Source organism: Acomys russatus, chromosome 22, assembly GCF_903995435.1.
Source record: "Acomys russatus chromosome 22, mAcoRus1.1, whole genome shotgun sequence".
NCBI classification, from domain to species: Eukaryota; Metazoa; Chordata; class Mammalia; order Rodentia; family Muridae; genus Acomys; species Acomys russatus.
Genome location: NC_067158.1, coordinates 35792110 through 35799244, shown reverse-complemented (window position 1 = coordinate 35799244; position 7135 = coordinate 35792110). Strand labels below are relative to the sequence as shown.

At 41.3% G+C, this 7135-nt stretch overlaps 1 pseudogene; it reads right to left on the bottom strand.

The window, feature by feature from the left end:
* Positions 1 to 5994: 5994 nt before the first annotated feature.
* Positions 5995 to 6325, bottom strand: LOC127205647 (60S ribosomal protein L35a-like; annotated as a pseudogene).
* Positions 6326 to 7135: the final 810 nt, after the last annotated feature.

Here is a 7135-nt window from a genome sequence, read left to right as displayed (position 1 = left end):
GGTACTTTTAAAATTTCCTAATTTTATAAATTATGAAATATTAGTATTAGCTATTTCTGTCATTGTGTACGTCTTCCTGGTTTCTTATTTTGTTGACTATTTTTCATATATATATATATATAGTGAGTTGTCATGTGCATCTGAGGTAGTGAGTACTTGCAATCTTAGCTCTTGGCTTAGGCATTTCTCTAGTGTGCGTGGCTAAATGTTCTAGGTCATTTGGTTAAGTGTAGCCGGATGGCTGTTTCTTGGAAGTTGAGCACGAGCTAAAGAAATGTTTATCGCTTCTGCTCTGAGGGCTTAGACATGGATAAGTCTCAGACTGAGAGAGAAAGGTGCATATGGAAGGATCCAGGGTCCTGGCTGACTTTGTGGAGCAGGGACCTCCTGTCTATTCACACTGGGCTGTGGCGGAGGCAAGAAATGGACTCAGGAGTAGGTCACTGCGATTTGGGGCTTGATTTTTATAGAAACTAGCATTACTTCCCAGGAAAATATATGTACAGGCTCCTTGCTATCTTAAAAAAAGTATCCTTGGCCCTCAAGTAATAGTTTTATTTTTAGTGTTCAGGAAAAATAAACTTGCTTAAATTCAATGGCTTCAAGGCATTTTCTCATGCTGAGAGCATTTTCCCACACACAGCTGGCTGGCTATTTTTCATCTCTCAAGTCTTGGTTTAATCATCCTAATTCCAAGACACTTCCTCTGACCATCGATCTAACTAAGTAGCCTCCACATATCTTCTGTCCCTGACACAGGTGGGGGTGTATAGACAGAGTGATGGCTTCCTACATAGCACTCGGAGCCACTTTTGGTTCAGCATTTACCTGTGTGTACACATAGTCTCCTGCTCTCCATGTACGTCCTTGAAGGAAGGCATAGTGACAGGGTCACTCTCACTGTCCACCAAGCTCTTAGTAGAGAGTCTGGCTCAGAGTGAGCACTCAGTGATCATTTGTTGAGAAACGAATGGTTCCAAAATTCTAAAAATAGTCCTTTGACAACGCTTGCTGTATAGATAGATTTGTTAATTTCTTATAGTAAATCAATAGCATCCATAAACTTGGGGCCACTGAGTAAAGCCATTGGTATAGTCAGACAAACTCATATAGCAAATAGCATTGTTGAGACTCAGAAATAAGTAACTTGTCCAAGCTTCCTAGCTATAAGTAGAATCTGACTCTTTCCATTCATACAGCAGGACATCCCAGTAGATAGGCAGGCTCGGTAGACGTTTGACTTCAGTCCCCATCTCTGTTATTCACTTATCATGGCTTCATTCAGCCAGTTTTTGGACATTTACATTGTTCGCATTCATTCATTAATTATGGTTGGAGGGTCACCACAATATAAGGAACAGTATCAAAGGGTTGCAGCATTAGGCAGATTGGGAGCAACTGTGTTACAGCATCTGCAAGAACTGGCTTTGTGTGTGTGTGTGAGTGTGTGTGTGTTTGTGGGTTTTGTTTGTGTGCATGTTTCTTGTGCATTTCTCTTTATATTCTGCTTGGGGGGTGCTTTTGTTTGGTTATTTGTCTGCTGTTTGCCTGTTTATTGGGAAACCCTGCTGCTAATGTCGAAGTCCTCCACTATTCTGAAAGCCCTGAGCGCTGTGCAAAATGGGGAACCTGGGTCCTCACAACCTCTACCTGAGGACTGTCATGTAGTGCTTAGGGAAATTGTAGGTCCACCTCTCTTTCTCTTGACAAGAACCCGTTAGGCAAGCAGCTGAGATTCTTGAAATCTCTCTGCATGTAAATGAAGTGTCTCAGGACCTTAGCTCTCAGCCCAATGATCTTTGCCCACCCTAGATACCCCTCCCCCTCCCCCAAAGGTCTATATAACCCTTGTTTGCCCCAAATAAAATTGATCTGTCTCTCTGAGGCTGATTCCAGAAGGTCATTTCCATTTTGCTCACAAACCACTGAATGCCCAGTTCATTGCTTCTGCTCTGTTGCTCCTGATGACCAGTGGCCAACAACCCCAGGAACCAGGAAGAGTCACACCTGTTTGTTTTTTAAAGAGAAAGAGAGAATGCAAAGCTGTAGAGTTGAGTGAGTAGGTAGGACAGAAGGATCTGGGAGAAGTTGGGGAAAAGAAAGCCATGCTTTTCAAATATGTTGTATGAAAAAATTGCTTTCAATTAAAGATGTATAAAAAAGGAGAAAAACTACAAGTTAGGTTGCGTTTTAAAAGCTTTATTATTTGGAAACAAATTTTACTCACACTTTTGGACTTTTTATTTATTTATGTTGAGTATTTCAGGTAATGTATTTTGATCATATTCCCATACTTCCACTCCCCCCCCCCAACTCCTCTCAGGTTTACTCCTTATTTGTGCCCCCACCCCTCAAACTCCATGTTCTCTTTTTAGTAGAAGACGTCACACCCACACCCATTATTATATGGTCAGTGAAAAGTAGATTCTGTGGGTTATTAAAACAAACAAAGATTTAAAGGAAGCGATGCTGGGTGTGGTGGCACACACCTTTCATCCCAGGACTCAGGAGGTTGAGGCAGGTGGATCAGTATGTGTTTGAGGCCAGCCTGGTCTTCATGGTGAGTTCTAGGACAACCAGGGTTATGTAGAAGACACCCTGCCTCAGAAAAATCAATAGGTAGTAAAAGTACAAAAGAAGGAACAAGGGCCTGTACTGGTGTCTGTGTTGGAAGCCAAGAGAAGCACCGATGAGCAGAGGGCTTAATGCATCGGCCAATCCCTTCCTGATATCCGCTGGTATTTTTCCACTATCTCAGCCCAGTCCTGAAAATCTGAGTTCCATCTCTTCTTCCTATGGTGGCAGTCTTGATATCTGTTGGAACATTTTTGAGTAAAGTTTTTTTTTGTTTTTGCTTTTGCTTTTGTTTTTGTTTTTTGCTGTGAAAGTAACATAAATAAAAACAAGCAATAATAATAGCTGAGACTGGTTGGGGAATTTAAGTGCGTGATGAGCCTGTACTTATCATCATTAAAGGGTTCTTCGTTGAGAAGGTGACACTGCTCAATAAATTATGATGACTCTAACAGTTTGTGTCAGGTGACTTTACTCATCTCCACTCACTTAAGCCTCATTCATATTTCTTGACCTTTTGTTTAACTGTCAGAGCCTTACTAGATGCTGCAACAGCAAAGGCATTATCTGTGTCCTTGAGAGGCTCAGGGTCCAGTGGCCTGGAAAGGACGTGTGAGCTGGAGATGGCAATAAAGCAAGCAGCTGCTGGTTACAGCTTTGCAAAGGCAGTGACAGGCTCTGCCTGAGGTGGGTCTGTAGGGCAGAAGGGACATCCCTGGGTTTTCTGTCACGAGATCCAGTTTTTGCAGATCCTCTTAACAGAGTGGTTCTCAATCCTCCTAATGCTGCGACCCTTTAATACAGATCCCCATGTTGTGGTGACCCCCCAACCATAAAAGTATTTTGTTGCTACTTCATAACTGTAATTGGGCTACTATTATAAATCATAAAGTAAATATCTGGTGTGTAGGTTGTCTGATAAGTGATCTCAAGGGGACTGTGACCCATGGGTTGAGAACTGCTACTTCCAACACAGAAAGGAGCCTCAGTACAGTGGACAGAGTATAGAAAGGCTTGGATGTGACAGACTGTTTCTAAAGAGAAAAGGAGTTTGCAGGCTCCAAATACCTCTGTATGCACCCACTCACACCCCTCCCTTCTCTTTTCTCAGTACTGGGTCCCAAATTTGAGAGATGCTCGGAATCACCTGGAAGGGCTGCTGAAACACCAATTGCTGGTCTTGTCCTCCAGAACTTCCTATTCAGAGGGTTAGGGCAGTTTTGCAGCTTGCCACTTCAAATGCTAGCCTTGGGGTATCAGTGGGTTTATCAGGGGGCTACCCTTGTACATATTTGGTTTTATTGATTTAGGGTAGTGTTTATAGGGGACACAAAACCTATTAAAATGGAAAAAAATGTCCCAGCACTGAGAAAAGAGAAGGGAGGAGGTGTGAGTGGGTGCATGCACAGGTATTTGGAGCCTGCAAACTCCTTTTCTCCACATCCTCACCAGCATGTGCTGCCACTTGAGTTTTTGATCTTACCACTGTAAGGATTTTCTTTTTAGATTTATTTTATTTTATGTGTTGTAAAGTATCATCTGAGTGCTGGGAACTGAGCCCTGGTCCTCTACAGGAGCAACAGGTGCTCTCTTAACTGTTGTGCCATCTCTCCAGCTCTTAACTCATTCTTGTAGGTACATAATGGTGCATAATGCTTACTTATGTTTCCCTGATGACACATGGATTGAAACATCTCTTCCTGTGCACACTTATCAGCCACAGATGTATGTACTGAGAAATATATTAAGACCTTTGGCTTATTTCTTAAAGTAGATTATTTATAATTTGCCTTTGAGTTTTAAAAATGGGAGGATACAAGTGATGGGATAACAATTGAGTTGTAATCTGAATAAATTAATAAAAAAAGAATAAAAAAGTTCTTTGAAGAACTTTTAAAAGTTTTAAACATTTCTTCTTTTCTTTTTCTTTCTTCTCCTCCTCCTCCTTTTTTCTTCTTCAGCTTATTTCTTAAAGTGGATTATCTATAATTTGCCATTGAATTTTAAAAGTTCTTTGAAGAAGAACTTTTAAAAGTTTTAAAAGTTCCTTCTCCTACTCACCCCTCCTCTTCTATCTCCACCATCTTCTCTTCATTTTCCTCCTTTTCTCCTTCTTCTTTTTTCTCCTCTTCCTCCAATACCTCCTCCCCATTCTCTTTCTCCTGCTCCTCTTCTTCCTTCTTCTTCTTTATTCTTCTTTTCTTCTTTTCCTTCTCTACTGTGGATTGAATTTTCTGTGTCTTCTACAAAATTCCTACTGTAAGAGGATTTAACAGTGAGGCTTTAGGAGGTGATTAAGTCTTTATAAATAGATTAATCTGTTAGACAAGGCCCTGGGTATGGGTTTACTCCCTCCACTCCTTCTATCCTGTGAAGACCTGACATTTATTTCCTCCTGAAAATGCAGCAGCCAAGGGCTAAGTTGGAATCAGAAAGCAGTGATCCTTTTTGTGCCTTGACCTTGGACTTTCCAACCTCCAGAATGAGAACAAATAATTGTCTTTTGTTGACAGATGATCTAGTTTGTGGTATTTTGCTGTAGCTGTGTAGAAACTAATAATCTTTTTTCTGCCTCCTGTGGTTTAGACTGGACATTATATTTGTTTGGATCTCTCTCCTTCTTTAACATCCATATTATATTTTTAAAACTTCAATAGGTGCTCTAAAATGAGCTAGATACTACCCAAGTCCACTTTTAAGTAACCTACTACCAAACAACCCAGACTTCCTGCCTCCTTTCCCTGTATGTTTGCTGTCAATCATGTCCATACATGAGTATACATATGTGTAAACCCATACTCACAAACTGACAGTAAAACACTTTATTGCTGTAATCTAAAGAAACTGCTGTCACAACAAGGAAGAAGAAGAAGAAGAAGAAGAAGAAGAAGAAGAAGAAGAAGAAGAAGAAGAAGAAAACAGTTTTTCTTTCACTTTTCTATTCTTTCTTTTCTTTTCTCATGCAGACACAATTTTCTGGCAGAATTTTTCTTAATCTGAAAAGCCTTTAAACTTTTTTTTTCCAAGAGCACAAATGCACTTTTTTTTTTATTAATTTATTCTTGTTACATCTCAATGTTTATCCCATCCCTTGTATCCTTCCATTCCTCCCCCCCCCCATTTTCCCATTATTCCCCTCCCCTATGACTGTTCCTGAGGGGGATTACCTCCCCCTGTATATTCTCATAGGGTATCAAGCACCAGCCAAGGACAATACAGGAGGTAAACTTTAAACCCCTTCCCAGATCTAGCCAATGGTCAGAATATTCTCCACAGTTGAGTGGAGAGTGTGATATGACTTTCTCACGTATTCTGGTGCCTCACATTTGACCATGTCCCCTGGAGGGGGAGACCTGGTGGCACTCAGAGGAAGGACAGCTGGTACACAAATGCACTTTTATTTATTTACTTTTCATTAGTTTAAATCCGGGACGGGTACAGCATCACATGGACGCTGTCATCAACGGCCTTCGCAGGAAGGTTGCTTCGGGATTTGGCACGACCATGCCACTGTTTCCGTGGCCTGAGTTACTTTTCCCCAGATCACTCTGGATTTGTTTGGTTTGTCTCCAGGAGTCACTGTGTTGTTTTTTGCCTTATACACACGAGCACATCTTTTGCCTAAGTGGAATTCAGTTTCATCCCAAGCATAAACACTTTCCATTTTAAGAAGAGCTCTGTGCTCTCTTTGGTTCCGGAGACCTCGCTTGTAGCCAGCAAAAATGGCCTTGCACCACAGCCTTCCAGACATCGCTGCGTTTTAGAAGTCCTGTTCCCAGCAGGCCTCCACAGGTGCCAAGATGGCGGAAAGAGTGCCTTTTAACATTTTGTTAGTCTCATTTTGTTTGGTCCTGAACATTCCTTGAAGGGTAGGAGAACTGGAATGAAATTGCTCCAAGTTTTACTAGTATGAGAATATCTTTATTTTCTTTCATGTTTGGAGTAAATTTTACTGGCTATAGAATTCTAGGTTGGTGGGGTTTTCCCCTCTCAAAACTCTGCTCCAGTCTGTTCTTTTTTTTTTTTTTTTTTTTTTTTTTTTTTTTTTTTTTTTTTTGCTTACAGTGGTTTCCAAAAGAAACTTGATATGATTCTGGTTTTTTGTTTGTTTGTTTGTTTGTTTTTCTCTGTCTGAAAAGTGTTTTCCCACTTTTGTTTCTCTCAGAGTTTTCTCTTTTTTTTTCTTTCTTTTTAAAAAAATTAATTATTTTCTTTATTTACTTTACATCCCAATCGTCCATCGTAGCCCCCTCCCTCCTCTCCTCCTGGTCCCACCCTCCCTCTCTCTTCCCCGTATCTCCCCTTCCCTACCCCTCAGAAAAGTGGAGCCCCCTCCTCCATCTACCCATGGCAGAACATCAAGTCACATCAAGACTTATCTCATCTTCTACCAAGGTGGCCTGGCAAGGCGGCCCCACCAGGGGGATGTGATCAAAAAGCATGCAAGAAAGCCCTTGTCAGAGACCGCCCCTGCTCCTCTAACTAGGAGACCCACATGAAGACCAAGCTGCCTATTGGGCATACATGTGTAAGGGGCCTAGGTCCAGTCTACACATGGACC